The sequence below is a fragment of the Equus caballus genome, chromosome 30 (genome assembly GCF_041296265.1).
Source record: "Equus caballus isolate H_3958 breed thoroughbred chromosome 30, TB-T2T, whole genome shotgun sequence".
Lineage (NCBI taxonomy): Eukaryota > Metazoa > Chordata > Mammalia > Perissodactyla > Equidae > Equus > Equus caballus.
The window spans coordinates 18,350,525-18,371,166 of NC_091713.1; the positions used below are offsets into that span (position 1 = coordinate 18,350,525).

Genomic DNA, 20,642 nt, shown 5'->3' on the forward strand with positions numbered 1-20,642 from the left:
AAGCAAAGTTTAAACACCTTAGCTGACATGCAAGACGCCCCAATATCCGGGCCCTTTCCCTGCCTATCTGTGCACTTGCCAAATAGAATTTGCTTTACTCCAAACAAGCCTGCACACACCCCTCAGGGTTTATGCTATTCCTTCTGCCTGCAGTGGCCTTTGTTCACATTTCCAACTGCCGCAATCCCATCCTTTCTTCAGAACACGGAAGAAATAACATCTTCCACAAAGTGTGCCCTGATTACCTAAGCCAGACATTTCCTCATTCTATTCTAAGTTATAAGACTGAAATCTTTCTTATGGTACCTACCACGTGTTAATTTTTCATCCCGATCATTTGTATACCTATTTTGCCCTCTTGATCTACTCTTAATAGCACAAGCTCCATTACCATTTATATATCCCTCAGGAAGATCTAGTACCTGGCAGCTACTTGACAAATATTTATTGAAAAAGTGGTGTTTTACAATTTGTTACTATTACACATATCCTTTATTAAACAGAATAAATGTAGTTTTGGAATGTAGTCTGCAAAATAAAATTCAGTACACAAAAATCCTATTTTCCTGCTGATTTATATAGGCCCCAACGACCACTTCCACTGTGGTTGTGGGAAATAAACATCAGCTAAGATTCGATATACTTTAAGTATGACTGCAATATGTTCCACTACTCTCTGCTTTTAAATTCTGAATACAAAATTGCTACTGAATAATAAGAGATGTCAGTAATTGGCTTTCACACTTTTCTCCAAACCAGTAGAGGTCACTCCAGAAGCTAATATGCAAGCTTATTCTTGGGCAGTTTTTATAATTTCTTTTTGTTTTGTTTCTATGGTGGAATTTTCCTTGGAATTAGCATAAATATTTTTAAACAATGAAAGTAAATAGAAGTTTTCCCCCAGGGTGAGCCATTAAATTTAACAGACAATAGACTTTCTGCTTAATTGCCAATTGATCTTATTGTAGCAAATATGACTTCTGGAACAAAGTGTCTTGGAAACACGTGAATCTGGAAAATCTTAATTTTTATTCATTATATCCTTTCCTTAATTTGATGAAAAACTAGTAAACCAGATGCATTTTATCAATAATTTAGAAAGCACTTTGGTCATCAAGAATGAAATTTACTTATTAATCTATACACTATCAAAAATTTTAATGAAGATCAGAAGCTGGGGTACAGGGGCCGGCCCGGTGGTGTAGCAGTTAAGTTCACACGTTCCGCTTCTCAGCGACCCAGGGTTCACCGGTTCGGATCTTGGGTGCAGACATGGCACCGCTTGGCAGAAACCATGGTGTGGTAGGCGCCCCACGTATAAAATAAAGGAAGATGGGCATGGATTTAGCTCAGGGCCAGTATTCCTCAGCAAAAAGAAGATTGGCAGTAGTTAGCTCAGGGCTGATCTTCCTCAAAAAAAAAAAAAGAAGTGGGGGTACATATTTTATTTTATTTATTATTATTAAACATTTTATTTTTTTCTTTTTCCTCCCCAGAGCCCCCAGTACACAGTTGTGTATTTTTAGTTGTGGGTCCTTCTAGTTGTGGCATGTGGGATACTGCCTCAGCATGGCTTGATGAGCGGTGCCATGTCTGCATCCAGGATTCGAAGTGGTGAAACCCTGGGCAGCCAAAGCAGAGCATGCGAACTTAACCACTCGGCCACGGGGCCGGCCCCATATTTAACTTTATTTTATTTTATTCTTGCTGAGGAAGCTTTGTCCTAAGCTAACATCTGTGCCAATCTTCCCCTATTTTGTATGTGGGTTGCCACCACAACATGGCCACCGACAAGTCGTGTAGGTCCACGCCGGGGAACCAAACAAACCTGGGCTGCCAAAGTGCAGCGCACTGAACTTAATCACTAGGCCATGGGGTCAGCCCCTGGGCTACATATTTTACATAAAAGAGCACAGAGATTGTAACTTTGAGAGAACAGGTAGTCTTTCTTCCTGTAAAGAAAGAAAAATCTTACTATGCAATACAAAAAATACACAAAAAAATTTGAGCCTGCCTTAACCTCACCAAAAAATTACTATTAAAAAAATCTTTTTAAATGTGAAAAATAACTCAAGCAGGTTAGTTTATTATCAGTTTCACGTTGGAATTCTGGTGAACATTTTGTCTTGACATGAGCAGCGTAAACAGCAGGCTGCATGAGAGCCTTTCTCCCACACAAAGCATAAAGAATGTGCTATGTTTTAGAGGAGAGGAGTCTCAGATATGCTAAGTTTTATATCAAAAACAAGCTGGATCACTTCAGCCATAACAAAATAACTAGACTATAGATCATCTAAGAATATAATCTTGTGATGCATGATGATTTAAAAGCAAAGCATAATGCATCCATGGGCCCTGGAGAGTTTCCAAAATATTTCTGGTTTGCAATATAGGATTTCAAAATAAGATGTTTTACTTTTATAATAGATGCTCCAGGCATGAGGTATACTCCTAGAATGAAGACCACTGTGTCTTAACTCTAATCTAATTAGAACATTATATTAGAACGTTATTTTAACAGTTTCAGTTGCATTTTACCAAACCTTAAATGAATCTAAATGATTGTGGTATGTATACGTTAAGAGGGATTATGAGCAATATATTGAAATTTTCTGTAACTCAGACCTCTAATATTTATGGAGAAAGTTACACTTAGTTTTCTTATGTCATGAAATAAAAATACATGCAAGTTAATTTTCCGAAAGTCAGACTTTATAGGAAAATATGTGTCACTTGCAGACAAACACCTGTCATCATTGCTAAAGGTTTAGACTAAGTAACACAGTGACACATCACATTCTCTGTATAAAATGAAGTTATATGGAAGAAAGTAAATGAAAATTCTAATCCTATTTTATTTATTTATACTTTTTGTAATATGTGGTAATATTATTTTTGGCAAGGAAAGGAACTTCAACTACTCCAACTCTAAGATAGAAGATTTTCTTAAGGTGAAGTATTTCACAAATGTAGTGGGAGTTGTTTTAGATGTTGAAAACATGCTCATTAGTTATTCAGAGGTTCAAGCAGTTCAAAATTATGAAACTCATGCTATGTATGTCTGGCTTCAGAAAGTTGCTTATATGAAATAAAATTCTGTGAGATGGCTGTAAAAAGACAAGAAATAATGTAATAACAAATGGGAAAGGAATAAGGATATTTCTTTATATCAGAATTTAAGAATGTGAGATATATACTAGAATATTTTACTTAGCCCTCTTAAAAATCTTCTAAAATATCCCAACATAGCAGTGTTGTCAAGCTCAAAACATAGGCCTGGCTGAAAGAATACATATATAAATGGGGTAGCTTAGAAACTAGATTAGGTCACAGAAGGCAAAAGGTTATCTTAACATATTTAAGGACAGCATGTCACTAAGCTCAGCAAACACCACTTCAAAAACATTGAAACAAAAACCATCACAATGATTAGTGTGCTCTACAGTCAGGCTCCTCAAGAACAAGGCATCTTTGGCCCATTCATTGCAAATCCTAAAGCTGAGAGCCTAGGCAAGTCCCAGTTGGTCACTGCCATCCCTGAATGGTAGACCTTTCTGGGCTGTCAGGCAGAATGGAGCTCCTGGTATGGACTGGTAAATGCTCCAGCTCCAGTGCTGGGAAGTGTGGACATGACAAGGCAGCTGTCCCAATGCCCATACCAAGCCACCATGTACATGCTGTGATGTATGCTACCAGAGTTCTCCAAATGCTAGAACTGGGGCTGAGAAAACATGTAACATTCATTTGAGCCATCCTCCACCTTAAACATCTTTAGAGAAGAAAATCCACATCCTTCTTGGTTAACTTGTTCTGGGCACTCTAAAAACCTAAGATTGCAAAACTTTTCACAAAAATGTAGGGGGGAAAATACTTAAAGTGAATTTAAACATTTCTATTCCTTTATATTAAAACTCACAACCTAATTGTAAAATGAAAATGACTGTGACAAATCTGTAACAAGCACTGGTCCAAGCACTGCACTTGCAGAGAAGCACCAAAGGAAAGGGGCCTTCGGTTACTTTGGTCACAAAGCAACAATAACAAAATCAGCTTACCCAATTACTGGTAGCAGGGAAGTACTTTATTTATTAAGCAGGTCATTGTATCAGAGTTCCAAGTTATATTAATAACAGGGTATAGCACCAAGATGACCTCTGCCTTAAAAAGAAACAGAAAAGAGATATTTATCACACTGCTATTAGTGAAATCCAGTATTTAGACTTCACAAAGGTCAGACACTGAAAGTGTCTTAGACTATAAGAGAATGAAGGATGAACAAAAAAAACTGAGGAGTCGGAGAAATGAAACGAGTAAGTTCTTTGTTTTATTCCTAAGTTAAGGGATCTGCTTTGTTTAAGTCACCCAACTGTCCTTGCTTTCCTGGATAGCTTGGTCAATGACCAAGAATTCCTAAGTATGACTCTAGCTAATATCCTCGAGTCACATTCCCTTACACAGTACACAGTTGGTCAACACAGCCCTCGGTCACAGCAAGGGACATTATGCACTCCCCCTTGCCATCCCCAGGGGATATTAGGCAGTGCAGTGTTCATTCCCTCCTCTGCCAAATGGAATGCCTTAGTAATAAGCATCCACACCCTGCTGGCTTTGCAAGGAGTCAAATCCAGCATCAAGGATCAAGCTCAGATTCCCTATATGGAAACAAAAGGAACTGTCACAAATCTCTAAAATAACCCCTAATCTTGCATAAAGCTAAAATGTACCTTTTACTTAGATCAAAGAAGCACAACTTTTAGAAGTAACTGCCTTTTGTAATCTCTGTTTGCAACAATGGTTACTGTTGATACTGACACACTGGCAATCAGTACTCAAAGACAGTGTCCAGGACAACGACAGCTGAGCTCAGCTTTTATAAAGCCAGGAGTAGACTCAGAAAGATGCTCAGTCTTTGCTACCATGATCTTAACCTCCTTACATTTTTTGACACTGTCAAAGACTAAATTTTACAAGGTCTCTCATCCTATCTCCTAGGAGGGGGACAGAATTTACAGTCTTATTCTCACAGTGATAACTCTGTATCCTTTTCAATGGGGCAAGTGAAAAAGAAGGCGGGGGGTGTGGTGGTGAGAGACTGAAAAAGGAGGTAAGGTCTTAAGGCCTGTGTCGTCTTGTTTCTGAGGGCAAAGGCCCTTGAGCTGGTCCAAAGAAAACTTGAATCCAAATTAATAATAATAACAGACCTCACCAGGTCACAAGAAAAAATTTTTTTCTGATCTCGACTTCAAAGGATAAAACTAATTTCCCACTGGTGTAATATATTTTAAAAGGCAATTAAATTTGTATATAGTAATACACATTTATTTCTGGATTCTGGTACTATATTTGAAATGTTCAACTGTGCATTTGCACAAGTCTCCTTAAAAGAGTTTTTATTTTTAAAAAGTTCCCTTTAAAAACTTAAATCCTGATCCCTTTGATCAAGACTAACTTCAAATAGAGGAGTAGGAATTTTATAACCACCCCAAGATTTTAATGATTTCCTTCAGATCACCTGCGTCTGAGTAAACCTGTACTGGCTTAGGTAACAGAAACATATAACAGTATGAGTTATACGAGCAGACCTTACCCATTTTTTGTTTGGAACGTGTTTTTTAAAAAATAAACTATTCCCACTTTCAAGTACAAATTTTGGAATAAAACAAGTTCTCCCCTCTTGGCTCTGGAGTGTACCAATTATACAGAAACAAGGAGTGTTTGAATCTCAAACTTTATAAAAGTTATCCCAAAAATGAATGCTAACAAGAGAGTCCTACTTTATTTTTCATCTACTCATTTACTGAATGCTTAGTGCTAGTATCCTGTGAATCTGTTTTCAGACAAAAAGTTAAACAGCAAAAGCAGAGAAGGAAGCTTATCAAGGGTAAAATCTTATTGCTGAGCAAGTAAAAGAATGTACTTCAAGTAATTTTAATATTTTATGAAGCAACTTCTTTTTCAAATAAACTCTCTAACTTGGAAGTTCATATTTTGGATAATATGGGTCTAATAGTAACATCTCCACTCTATATTGATACAAACAAACTAATATTTTGATAGCTAATTATCTTACCCATGAAAAATAAATACATTAATTTATTTGCTTAATTCTTTAATACTTTAGAAAATGATTCAGTCAGTTTTCTATTTCATTTGTAACTATTTCATAAGTAAACCTTTTAAGAGAATACAAGTGACACCAAGAACCAAGGAGATAGGGTGGGGGTGATACTTTTCACAACATCGAAATAAATCTTTTTAATGTACTAAGTTCCAGTAACTATTTTTTACTTTATTCCAAAAGTTAATGTCTAGTTCAAAGTTTTTTTTAAGTTCAGTAATTTTTTTTTTAGCATTCCTGCTGTCAAAATCTCGTCATGCAGGTTGAGAGTGCTGCGAATTATCTCATATCCCAAGATCACATCACTGCATATGGCGGCCACGCTTCATTCCTGCCCCCATTACATCATCTGTCAATACTTGGACATGAAAGCACCTCCCTATCACCCTATTTTTCTAGAACACATTCTTTAGTGAAACTTAAATAACTAAATAAGTTCAACAAAAGTTTACTGAAGCTTTATGAATATAGTGTGATTGGCTTTTATTTTTCTGCTGTCTAATAAGCCCTGAGAATAAATTAAAGTTAAAAGGAACAATTTGGTTAATACAAAAGTCAACTCCCTATAATTAACTTTAAGAAGCCCCTTGTAGAAAGAGTTCAAGATATGAGGACACTAAGGCAAACAGGGAGAGGAGAGGAAAGGAAGTAACGGAAGGCAAATGGTGAAAGGAATATGGGAAATGGAAAATAGCCATAGTGTCAAGGTGATATATTTAAGATATTCACATCGAATAATGGGGAAGAAAAGAAGACAGAAACTAAGGCAATCTGAGGGGAGAAGAGGAAACTGAGGGGAGAGGGCAAAATATAACAAATAGGTAAGGGGGAAGAAAAATTAGGTGCTTTATGCTATAATCAAACACAGAGTAATAATCTTGGCTTCTAGAATAATTTATTGGGAGAAAAAACACAAATGGAGAAAACTGCAATACTTCAGTTATTGCAAAGGTATGACTAAGCACTCTGGCACACTCTGGTTCTTCTTGAGATTCCAAGTTACTTTTTTGATATAACCCCATAACATCCATTATAATTCTGGACACACAGGAACTTAGTTAAAGCACAGTAGTAAGAGCTTAGAAAAACGGGGGACTACTGGGAATCTCAGACAAGAGTTGGCTTCCACTGGCCTATGGACAAGGATACTGTGAGCACCGGTGGCTGCCACTATGCACCCATCCCTTGCTACTCTTTGGAGCTGGCACCCACCACCTCACTCCCTTATCAATATAATCTCTTCCATTTGTAAAAGAGAGAGAAGACACCAGATACTGGCACTCTTCCTTTTAAGAGTGCCTTAACTTTGCTCTCCACAGTCTTATACTTGAAGCACAGTAAATCCAAGACAATTCAAATTGGAAACCACAGCAGGCTTGGTTTTAAAGATACTCCTGATACTATGACACCCTTACTTTATACTAGTACCTAAGCAGCATTTATTCCGTCTAAGGATCACTAAGAGACAAAGTGAAAAATAGGTTTAACCCCAAGTTAAAATAACATAAGGAGAGGGAGCCTTTCAAATGATCTAAATTCACCATCAGGAAAAAGAAAACACACACACACACACACACACAACTTGAGAAGACAGAGTTTTACCAAAAAAACAAAGTCCCTAAACCAACTACTCTTAAATCTCAAAGAAATGTATATTGCTCATTTACAGAAGACAAATTACTAGATTCTGCCTAGAAAAGCAGTCAGCTAAAAAGAAGGCCATCCTATTTCTCTCCACAGAGATACCCTCACGCCCATCACAGGGGTTCCGAGAGGTTCAGAAGAACCTCCCTAATCACTCTTTTATGTAAATCCCCTAGTCTGGCCGAACTGTGTTCAAAATGAGTCTTCGGCTTCATGACCTACATACAATATATTCACATTTCTCCTTTCCACTGCTCAATCTTCCATGAGATTGGCAAAGCTGAATTCTACCTATTTCTTCAAGGTACAGCTAAATTTCCTTTTCTCTTTTTAGACTGCTTTGGTTCACAGAGATAATTCTCCCTTGATTACCAAACAACTAATTTCTCTACCACGTACTGGATATTTGCAATGTCTTAAGAGATTATATTTTTGTACTTGGAGTAATTAAATTAATGTTATTGTTTAACATATCATGCTCACACATTCTCCAAGATAAGAAACGACTGCTATACCTCTCTGATATACTTGATCAATTTCAGTATTATTTCCTAATTTCACCCACACCTTCCCTCTGGGATAACTTCTGGTTGAGTGCTTCTTTTAGCATTTCTTCTGGGAAGTTACATGAATGGTAAACGTTCATTTTATATATCTAAGATTTTCTTAATGTTGTTCTCATTCTGGAATAATAGTTTAGCAGAGTATGAAATTCTATACATTTATTTTTTCCTCAGCACTCTGAAGTTATTACTTCATTGTCTTCTGGCATCTTGGTTGCCAATGAGAAATCCCTAAGTCTAACCGTCATTCCTTTAAGTCAAGTCTTTTCCCCCTGATTGTTTTAGTATTTTCTCTTTCTGTTTGATGTAGTTCTACTCCAATGTCTCTAGGTGTGGATTTACCTTTACTTACCCTATTTAGTACCTGGAGTGTACTTTGATCTGACGACTCATGTCTTTCAACAACCGTGGACAATCTGAGGCACCATGTCCTCTGCTCTTTGAGCATCCCGAACGTGCTTATGTTACAGTTCTCAGCACAAAGCCCCTTAGTAGTGTATTCACGTTCTCTTTTTTTTGGTCTTCTTTAACATGTGGTTTGGCAATTAGGTTTGCAGGCTCATTTTTTAATGGGAATTATTGTTTTGTTTTGTTTTAACCTGGTTTCTCTTTCTTCCCTCTCCTGACAATTGTTTGTGTGGCTGCCTGCCCTTGCCCCCTGATTTTGTACTATTAGCTCTGTAACAGTCCAGATAAGAACATTTTAAAACTTCAGCTCTATGGTGATATTAGGGATATTACAGAGCCAGCAGACAATGTGTCTCAGTTTCTGGTCACTAAACTGTGTTAACTGTGTTTTTATCCTGCTTTGTCTCTTTGGTTCATAGCTCCCAATAACACTATGGCTCCCAAAAGTGGGGAGAGAAGCAAGGCTTTAGCTTCCAATGACGATGATGGAAACCAGGCTGGGGCAGGGTTCTCGTCACTCCACTTGTTCCTTCAGGCCATGAGCCTGGTTCCATCTCCCCTTTCCTGTGTGGGAGCTGAGTAGTAGTTGAGCAACTTTCCACTTCTGGCCAGGAACTTGGCAGGCTCCCAGTTCCAGTCCTACTTACAACTTTCCATTTCTGACCACTCTCCAGTCGTCTGAGATGTTTGTCTTGATTTTGAATCTGGCTATGTCATTTTAGTTTTCTCTTTTATATTCCCTCATTGCCATGTGGGGAGGATGGTGTTGAAACAAGATCTTATGGAGCAACCCTGACCAGCACTCTCCTGTATCTTGTCTGCACCTGAGTGTCCAGCATGGTGCCTAATATAGAATAGGTTCTTGATAAGTAACTTTCACCTAGTAAGTGCAAGTAAATGTGCATTAACAAAACATGTTGACAGAATCTTGAATCACAACAGAAGAGCATTAACACATTCATAAACAATCATAGTGGTGCATGTTATATTTGCTTTGATTAAAAATAGCCATACTGTGATGGCAGCCACACGAATGTGATAATTGCCGGTGTAATTCATAATGAGCTTGAAACTGTTATAATTTTAAGAAAATAACTGAGCTAACAGGTATAAAACACTAGACACAGTGCCTGATCATCTCTTCCTGACTTCCTTTGTTCTCTACATACAGTTGGTGACATAATTCTATAAGAAAAGTTTATCTCAAATTGGAAACTGAAATTAACATGAATCAACTCAAACCCATTTAGCCCACATCATTCTCAGAAGTAACCCAACCCAAGAAGCTTTTTTGTAGGGTACATACTACAAGCAAGAACAGAGGATATCCAAAACCACACCATGAAGCCACCAGGATACAATACATTTACCAAGTGTAGTATAATAACATCACAAAGAGAAGAGTTATAATCTCCAGGAATTCTCAAAAAAAAAAAAAAGGAAGAAAGGAAAAGACAAGGTCAAAGAATAAAGATTCTTCAGGGGTCTTCAGCACTGAACAGGAGAAAATGGTCTTTGATTTCAGAAGGGTTCCATTTATTTTACATTGAAATATTCTTGGAATGGAGAAAGTAAATTATTAGGTCATTGATTTCAAAAGAACTAATGCTTAAGAATATCCAATTGCCTTTGATTTAATTCTCTGTCCATCATACAACCTCTTTGATTTATACTTTTATCTTCTGGGAGAATAAACACATCAAATGGAAGTGTATGGTTCCGGTTTGAGCTAGCTTCATTTCCACTATAACATAATGAATTGACATCGTACATTACAAAGAAGTCTCCAGTTACTTCTAGGTAAACTGATAAGTGTCCTTCCACCTGCAAAGCTGAAAGCCTAAGCTTACTCCTCCAAAGTATGAAAATCTCTACTTGTTTTAAAACTCTGTACATTCATTGCTTAATAATTTCTGTACTGCTATAATAAATCATCAAATCTTTAAATCTTTCAGTTTACAGTTGGAAATGACCTTAGTGGTCATCTCTTCAAAAGAATCCCTAATCTCACGGCTGCTACCTATTACCTGATGAGCCTGCTGATCTCAGAATTCCCTGGAAGGCCCATTAAAACACAGATTGCTGGGTCTCTCCCTTCCCCGCTCCTCATCAGTAGTTCTGGGGTAGGGCCCTGGAATTTGAATTTCTACCAAGCTCCCAGATGATGCTGAAGCTGCTGTTGGGGAACCACACTTTTGAGCAGTACTGCTCTAGCTGCTTTCCACTTTTACCACATCCTACAGAGTTAAGCAAACTAATTCTGCTCAGACCAAACATTCGTGTCATCATCTAGGGCTCTCATACTAAAGCTCAAACTACTCAGTTTAATATGTTAGCCCCTCTGTTAATTAGATTGCTTGTTTATTCTGACCTCATCTCTTGTCCAACCTAGCAAACCCCTTCATAATTCTTGTGACCTTGGTTCCCTCCTCTGCTAGAAGGATCTCCTTCTTATCTGCCAATAAATGGCCCCTCTTTAACAATCCTTATTTATTCATTCATTCAATAAATACTTATGAAGCACCTGCTATATGTTACTCACCACGCTTAGTGCTGTGAAAAATATTGAGGTAAAACCTTCCACAATTAACCTCGAATCAACTCCAAACACCCCATGATTCTAGATCCATATTAGAAATAAAATTATTTAAACAAGCAAAAACTACTGACCCCCAAAGCATTTCAAACTTGCTTTTCCAGGAGTAGAAACGGATATCTAGTGAATCTACTATATTGTCTTTCTAGGCCCTCTTATATCTTAGTATCTTATATCTTATATCTTAGTATTAATTTTAGAGAATTATAAAAAGAGTTAAGGGTATAATAAAGATGCCACTATATATGCTGAATAGATTTGCAATATCTTCCTCTCACATAGTAGGTTTAAAGAAAGTAACTGCTGGTAATTACAAGTTGATGCTTGGTATTCGCTCTAGATGGAAGGAAACCAAAATCTTTGAGGGTAGAAAATAAGTCTTCCATCCTGGTATTTCTTGAGTTTAACAGAGCACACAACAGGTGCTCAAAACTTAGACAAAAGGATGAAACCACTCACTCCCTGTTAAATTTTTCAGATAAAATATTTTTACAGATAACACTACAGCAATACACATTTAATGGTAACATTTTACTCACTCTTTTGAATCAAATTTTTTTTTAAATCCTCAAAGTCCTTTGAGTACCTTTTAAAATTTGCTTTTACTTGTGCTTTTTTAATATATTTATTCATATTCTAGTACAAATCTGAATGAAGTCACACAAGTTATCCAAAACTAATAACCTGACGGAATAAATGGAATTATTAATGAAAAGGGAAGCTTTCACACAGACCCAATTAAGTCAATTTTATAATTTTATTAAAGCATCACAGAAGAGTCCATGTAAGTGTAATAAAGTTTAATGGAAACTTGGTCTGGTACTAAGAGTAGGCATTATATGCAATGAAAGCATAGATTATAAATAAATAATCTTACAAGAAGAAGTGTGTATTTCCTCAGAAATTAGCCAATATTTACTTATGATCGAATTTCTGCATTCGGAGTTTGTAGATAGCTACAATGATGCTATATATTGACGCTATATGTACAGTCTGCATTTGAAAAATAAAGTTATTCTTTAATTAGCTATTTCTAAGCCAAAGTTAACGGTTGTTTGAAAATGAGGCTCATTACATGATTCTGTAAATGTACTCTGTAATAACTAACATTATCACACAGCTGTATAAACATATTTACCATGACATATTCTTCTCCACAGGTGTATATTTTCCACTCTGAGCATTCGTAATATGTATCTCAGACTAGCCTGATTTAGAATTAACACTGACGAGAAGAAATATTTCTTAAACTGTTTATTTGTAAAATAAAATGTTAACTCAACAGAACACTTAAGATGTCATAATCCATCTTATTTTTGCATTTTTATGCTCCAACTTTTCCCTAGCAGAGTTTATAGTAGCTACTTAATTCCTTTTAGAAATAATAATAATAAAAATCCTCATCTAAAAAATCAGTAAGATCAGTCTCGCAATAAATTATCTGAATGGCATTTACCAGCAAACATTACTTGCAGTATATTTTGTTTTTCTGGTAATATAGGAATACAGAGTTTAAGAAGGTAAAATATTCCAGTAATATTATCAAATGAGTAGAAATCACTTTATTGGTTAAAACCAATAAGCTAAAGATAAATCATCCTTTCTACATTTAATATAAAGTATCACATTAAGAGAAAAGATTTGAGAAACGAACTTTAAGCCTCTTTGAACATCAAGGATGCTGAAGTGTTAAATGATACTGAAAAAGTCTACAAGAAAGTTAGTCTGTAAATAACATCTTTGGTACAGTTTAGAACCAATGGCCCAGCCATGACTTATCATGATGTGATAGACCAAAGGCTGAACGATCACTTAAGGGCAGAGGCGCAGGAAGCTTGCAAAAATATACTTCCTATCTAACAAATAATTCAGACTTCCACCTTGGAGATTACTTTTTAGTTTTGGAAAAATAAAACAGATGAAAAGTCTCACATTGGCAGGTAATCAAACACCTTCTATGTTTCAAGCGATTTCTAAAGATGTCTAAGCCTTTACATAAAGAACATGAGAATATTTTTCAGCGGTTGTCCAACAACTGTGAGCTTAATCCTTCCTGATTAGGGAAAGGAATAAGCAGCCGACGTTTCTTTTCCATAAAAGGGACCTGAATTGTAGGAGTACACAGCATATATCCTAGGTCTTATTTGATCTGGACACAAACACTGAAGCAGGCAAGGAAAATAAAAAATGTATTTAAGCATAAATTCGAGGTTTATTCACTCTACTGTCTCCTTCGGGGGACTGCCCAAACGTAAGCCTTCTAACGCACAGCAGTAGATCTCTTCCCGAGCCCCTGCGCGAACATCTCAAAGCCTGGGAATGTCTTTGGTATCTGAGAAATCAAGGATTTAGAGTACTAATGTCCAGCATCCTTGGAAGGCAAGGTCAAGTATCTCCGGTGCCTTCTAATTTCACAAAGTGTAGATTAAGGTCACACTGCACTCAAGTTTCTAAATAGTGAGCACAAAGGCAGCTCGAACAACCTGAGCTCTTCACAGCCAGTTTGTAGAACTTTTTGTTTTTCTCACTCATCTGAAGGGAAAAAACACAATAACTTAAGCAAATGTTATATTAAAAACATATGTTCCAAATTCTTCACATTACTATAAGTAGATATATTTAAATATATAACTTTACACTTTAATATTTACTTTTTACAATTAATGTTACTTAGAAATACATAAATATTTACCCTCTTCTTTGCTCATATTGATTCCTGCATCTCACACTTTCCATCTAGTTTCAGTTTCCTTCTAATTGAAGCACATGCTTTTGTAGCTCTTTTGGCAAAAATCTATGAATAGCGTACAACCTCAGTCTCTACACGTCCCAAAATGTCTTCTTTTCACTCTCACTCTTAAATTATTTCCCTCAGGACTTTGAAGATATTATTCCACAGCCTTCGGGCATCTGCTAAAAAGTCTGGGGTCAGTCTTAATCTTCATTCTTTGTAGGAAACTTATCTTTTGTCTCTGTCACTGTTAATGCTTTCTCTTTTTCTTTCAGATGTCTATTTCATAGTTTTTCCTGGCTCTTCAAACCTCTGACAACTCCTTCACCATCCTCATGTTGGGCTAATGACCTGGGTTTCTATTCCACCGAGAATACACAAGCATCAGAAGAGAACTTCCACAACTGCCCCCCATCACAGCTACTCACCTACCAACATCTGTACACCAGTTAGTTTTCTGCCATCCAGCCTGTTTCTGGAGATAAACTGTTCTCACTTCAAGGCTAACCCCTACACTCGTGTACTAGATTCCATTCTCTCTCAGCTACTAAAGAACATTGTCAGTCAATTCTAATTTTTCTCATAAAATTTTCCCTCTCTACTGGATCATTCCCATCAGTTTACAAATATGCTCTTATTTTTCCCATTTTAAGAACAGCAACAAAACAAACAAAAAACTTCTCTTGGTCCTACATCTCCCTTGAGCTCCTGCCCAGCTCTCCAGACAAAGCACCAAGCGTTAGCTCCCAATCATCACTCTGTTTACATAATACGAGTTGAGATCATGGTTTATTTACAGTGAGACTGTAGTTAACTTAATGGGGATCACACTGTGATAAACTGAGATCACAGTTCACTACTTTCATCTTGATCTCCTAAGTCTAATTTTTCAGGTGAGTTATTCTCCTGCCTTAAAAGTATGTTCTGGAAGGAGCCAAGATATCTTTCAGTAGATGAATGGATAAATGAACTGTGGTACATCCAGACAATGGAACATTATTTGGCACTAAAAACAAATGAGCTATCCAGCATGAAAAGATATGGAGGCAGTTTAAATGCATATTGCTAAGTGAAAGATGCCAATCTGGAAAGGCTACATATTGTATGAGTCCAACTATACGACATTCTGGAAGAGGCAAAACTACGGAGACAGGAAAAAGATCAGCAGTTGCCAGCGGTTGAGGGAGGAGGGAAGGATGAATAGGCGGAGCACAGAGGGTTTTTAAGGCAGTGAAAATACTCTGTATCATACTATAATGATGGACACACGTCATCATACATTTGTCCAAACCCATAGAATGTACACCACCAAGAGTGAACGCTAATGTAAACTAGGGGCTCTTGGTGATTATGATGTGTCATTGTAGGTTCATTAGTTGTGACAAATGTACCACTCTGGAGAGGGATCTTTATAGTGGGGGAGGTTATGCGTGTGTGGGGGCAGGGGTATATGGGAAATCTCAGCAACTTCCTCTCAGTTTTACGGTGAATCTAAAATTGTTCTAGAAAACATAAAGTCTTCTTTTAAAAAAGGATGTTCTGGGTTATTTTGGTTGGTGCTGTTTTAATTTAAAGCATACCTACAGCCAAGTTTTAGTCTTTCAGACTACCCAGTTATATATCATCCAGTTTGCAAATTTGTTGAGGGTCACCACTTTTCCAAATTCTGATTAATTCATTACTCAACAGGATCTCCAAAGAAAGAGAGAACAGATGCACTGAAAATCAACAAATTAAGTGTGCAGTGAAGTCAAAAGCACTCACCAACTAGATTTTCTTTTTTATGTATGTCCTCATCTACTGATAGAGATAATAATCCAAATTAACTGTGTCACATGTGTGCATGTATGATATAAATGCTTCAGATACATTCTCATCTAATCCTCATTCTTACCTGAAAAGGCAAGTACTATGATTATCCTCATTTTATCAACGAGAAAACTCAGGCTTATAAAAGTCATCCCAACTCACATAATGAGAAAGTGGCAGAACTGACATTGAAACCTAGGCAGTCTGAATGCAGAGCCTAAACCCTCAACCACTGTACTATCAATCCCAGTTCTCAGAACTAATGTTAATAAGGAATCGTACACCATCCAACATGTGCACCCTGTGAGGATTTTAGGTACTAAACTATCTGAATTTTGCTTAGTTTAATCTTACTAACTTACCTAATTATACAGTATATATTATACCTTTTATTAAACTCTGTATTAAAATTATTTGAACTTGAAGTTAGAAACTCTTTGAGGGTGTTAAAAACAAACCATTTTTTTTTGAAAAATTTTATTAAGACAGCAGACAGCTCTACACAGTACTTAACATTAAATTTCCTCTTGTTCTAGTGAAACAATCCTATTCCTTTAAGGCAGACAATGTAAAATAAGGCCCTCATCCTTTGTAATGAAGACATAATTAAAATGAGGATTTTATTCTGAATACTTGATCCACATAAAAGTTGGGATTCAACGCCCATAATTACTCTCAACCATTTATTTGTTCTTAACCATGTCACCAACTTGAAAATCACAGATGATAATTCATTAAGAAGACATATTCTAATTTTCTCAGGCAGATACTGAAAGCAAATAACTTTAAATACTGTTTTAGGGCCCAGCCTGGTGGCACAGCGGTTAAGTGCGCACATTCCGCTTTGGTGGCCTGGGGTTGGTCAGTTCGAATCCCGGGTGTGGACATGGCACTGCTTGGCAAGCCATGCTGTGGTAGGCATCCCACATATGAAATAGAGAAAGATAGGCACGGATGTTAGCTCAGGGCCAGTCTTCCTCAGTAAAAAGAGGAGGACTGGTGGCAGATCTTAGCTCAGGTCCTCAAAAAAAAAAAAAAACTGTTTTAAATATCCTCTTAGCATTAGAATCTCAGACTCTAATTTCTTGATTTCCCTCCCCCTAAAATCAACAGATTGAAAATTTCAGGAGACAGCACAATGACATGGAAAGACTATATTAAACATCACTTCTGTGAACTTTCGTTTTCTCATGGCCTTGTTATAGGAATCAACTGAAAAAGTAAAAAGCTATATTCATATAAAATGTTATTTCAAATGGAAGCTGCTTAAAAAGGTACTTACAATTTATTTTCTGAAAAGACATTTAAGTGTTTTCTCCAGAAACATTAAAGATTAAATGCCACAAAAGTTAAATGAGCTCAGTGCTAGCTGTGTGCTTAGAAAAAGCAGACCAGAGCCCAAGTACACTAACTAGGTCATTTAATTTAAACGAGTCCAAAAGCTGAGCTCAGACAGACAGGAGATAGACGTAAGGGAACGAAACCAACGTAATATAGCCAAACCCTGAATGCAGCTCACACATTATCTATTAAAGATGGAAACACGCCTTCCCTGCTAACCACAGTGAGCTGTTGTCTAGGTCACATGAGATGACGCATTTGAAAATGTTTTAAACCATTAGGCATTTTTTAATTTAAAAAAATTGCTCTTGTTATAATTGAACTAAAAATTCATCAGGAAGAGTTACAAATTATCTAAGAATTTTCCACTTGTTTTTCAACAGAATCACTTTTACTCTTTAAAGAACACTCTATGTCACATAAAAACAAAGTTAATACTTCAATAATTGTGTTCCCTCCCCCAACAGTCTGCTGTATGACCTCAGTCTTTAAAAAAATAATTCTTCCCACCTCTGAAAAACACATTTTGATACTGGCTTAAACTTTGATAATACATCAGCTAGTGCAGACTTTTTCCATTCAAAACAATGTTTATATCCTTGCAGCTAAATTTCTTCCATATACGAGAAGCCATAATCCCTGAGAAAGTGACCAGAACTTGACAAATAAGAGGATTTAATGAGAAGGCTTATGTTTTTTCTCAAAGGCATGGCTAGTGAAAATCAGATGTCAACAATTCATCTGCAGGACATCAAGACACAAAGCAGAAGAAAAAAGTGACAGTAAAAATGCACTACTGACTGTGAAGATCCAAGATTTAGATGGGAAAAGAAATATTCTTATGATTTAGATTAGATACGGAATATTTTTTTGAAAATAAATCCAAAATGGACATACTCATGTTTTTAAGGCATGTGTAGTTTAAGTAAAACACCAAGTTATGTTAGCCTTTGAAAATACAGAAAAGTAAACATAATAAAACTGGTACGTATTTTAAAACATAAAACATTCAAATGAAAGTGAAAGTTATAGATGTTAAGAAATATTTCCCTGAGGGAATGGGGCCTACCTCATTATTTCTGGATTTAACCAGAACTATTAGGTGTAAAGTTAAATTATTCATGACAGGTTCATTGACTTGCCTCCTAGAGAGTTTAATAAAGCATCCTAGAACTACAGAACAACTCCCCATAAATTTAAGTGACAAATGCTTTTTTAAAAATATACAAAACTAGAAGCTAACAATATTTTAGTTATTTTTAAAACAACTTCGTGTTCTTTTAAACAACCTTATTGAAGTATAATTTACACACAATAAAATGCAGATTTTAAGCATACAGTTCAGTGCGTTTTGACAAATGGGCAGATACATCCACGTAACCAATAACCCAATCAAGCTATAGAATATTCTTATCGCCTCACAAAGTTTTCTTGTACCTCTTTGTAGACAATCTCCCCACTGTACCCCACCCCAGGCAACCAACGATCTAATTTCTATATTCACAGATTACTTTTGCCTGTTCTAGAACTTTGTAAATGGAACCATAAAACATGTACTCTTTCGTGCCAAGTCTCTTTCATTCAACATACGTCTGTGAGATTCATCCAGACTGTTGTATCCGTCTTTCATTCATTTTTATTGTTGAAGAGCATTGCATTGAATGAACTTACGCCAACTTGCTCATCCATTCCCCTACTCATAGCCATTTAGGTTGTTTCCAGCTTTTGCCTATCATGAATACAGCTGACATGAACATTCATGAATAATTCTTTTTTGTGGGCATATGTTTTCATTTCTTTGGGGTAAATATGAAGGTATGGAATTGCTGGATCATAAGGTACATGTATGTTTACCAGAAAACTGCCTATTTTGCAAGTGGTTGTGCCATTTTATACTCCCATCAGAAATGTTCCACTTGTTCTGCTTTCTCTCCAATACTTGTTATTCTCGTCTTTATAATTTTAGACATTCTGGTGGTTGTGTTATCTCATTGTGAGTTTTAAAGAATTGAAGTGTCTTTCCAAGTCTTTGCCCATTTAAAAAAAAAATTGTCTTATTGTTCTATTGTAAGCGTTCTTTAAATATTCAGATAACACCGTGTATCAGACATTGTGTTACAAATATTTTGTGCCTTCCTTTACATTTTTTTTTTTTGAGGAAGATTAGGCCTGAGCTAACTGCTGCCAATCCTCCTCTTTTTGCTGAGGAAGACTGGCCCTGAGCTAACATCCATGCCCATCTTCCTCTATTTTATATGTGGGATGCCTACCACAGCATGGCTTGCCAAGTGGTGCCATGTCCACACCCGGGATCTGAACCAGTGAACCTTGGGCTGCCAAAGCGGAACATGTGCACTTAACTGCTGAGCCACCAGGCCGGCCCGCCTGTACATTTTTAAAATTGTCTCTTTTGAAGAGTAGAAATTTGCAATTATCTTGAAGTCCAATTTATCAAAACACTTTTTTATCTTATGAAAAGTGCTTTCCATGTCCTAAGAAACTGCTATGGTCTGAACGTCCACGTTCCCCGCAAATTCCTACGTTAAATCCTACTGCCCAGTGATGATATCAGGAGGTGGGGCCTTCAGAAGGTGATTAGGTCCTGTGGGTGGAGCCCTGATGAATGGGATTAGTGCCCTTAAAAAAGAGGCTCCAGAGAGCTCCCAAGCCCCTCCCACCATGTGAAGATACAGGAGAAGTCTAAGATCTGGAAGAGGGCCCTCCCCTGACCACATTGGCACCCTGATCTCAGACCTCTAGCCTGGAGAACTGTAAGAACTAAATTTCTGTGGTTTCTAAGCTACCCAGTCTGTGGCATTTTGAATGGACTAAGCAGCCTGAATGGACTAAGAAAGAAATCTTTGCCTACCCTAAGGTCATGAAGATCTTCTCTGTTTTCTTCTAAAACTTTTGGTTTTAGGTTTTACAACATTTAGGTCTATGATTTATTTTTTGATCATTTTTGTGTTTGCTGTGAAACAGAGATCAAGGTTAGTCTCCCCACCCCCAAGACATCAAGTTAATCCAGAATCTTACATTGAAAAGACTGATGTTTCTCCTTTGAATTACCTTGGCACCTTTGCTAAAAAATTAATCGACCATATATATGTGGGTCTATTTCTAGACTCTATCTGCTCCATTGATCTATTTGTCTATCAATCATGGTCTTTTAAAGAGGTAAAGTGTACATTATTTCCTCTGTCTTGGTATAAGGAGTCAGAACCGGGGCAACTGCTGATGCTGATGTTTTCCCAGCATCCCTTCATAATGGAATAGGAACTCACAGATTGAAAAAAGGAGTATTGTTTTTTTAAATGATGAGTTATTCTTAAACCAATACATATAAGCCCAGGGAATACTAAATTGTGCTGAATTAGTTTTCTAAGTTGATTGTTACTCAGTTAAATACTTGGAATGAGTACAGTAGCAAAA

At 36.7% G+C, this 20,642-nt stretch overlaps 1 protein-coding gene across 8 annotated transcripts in view; it reads right to left on the minus strand.

Moving 5' to 3' along the window:
- The window catches only part of DISP1 (dispatched RND transporter family member 1), a 202,440-nt gene that overhangs the window by 73,244 nt on the left and 108,554 nt on the right, over window positions 1-20,642 (minus strand). For 3 of the 8 annotated variants that reach the window (XM_023632544.2, XM_070256030.1, XM_023632547.2), the window contains one exon: window positions 4,056-4,158. The exons of the other annotated variants lie outside the window; for them this stretch is intronic. The gene's annotated coding sequence lies outside the window, so the exon portion shown is untranslated. The remainder of the gene's footprint in view (window positions 1-4,055; window positions 4,159-20,642) is intronic. 8 annotated transcript variants of the gene reach the window in all.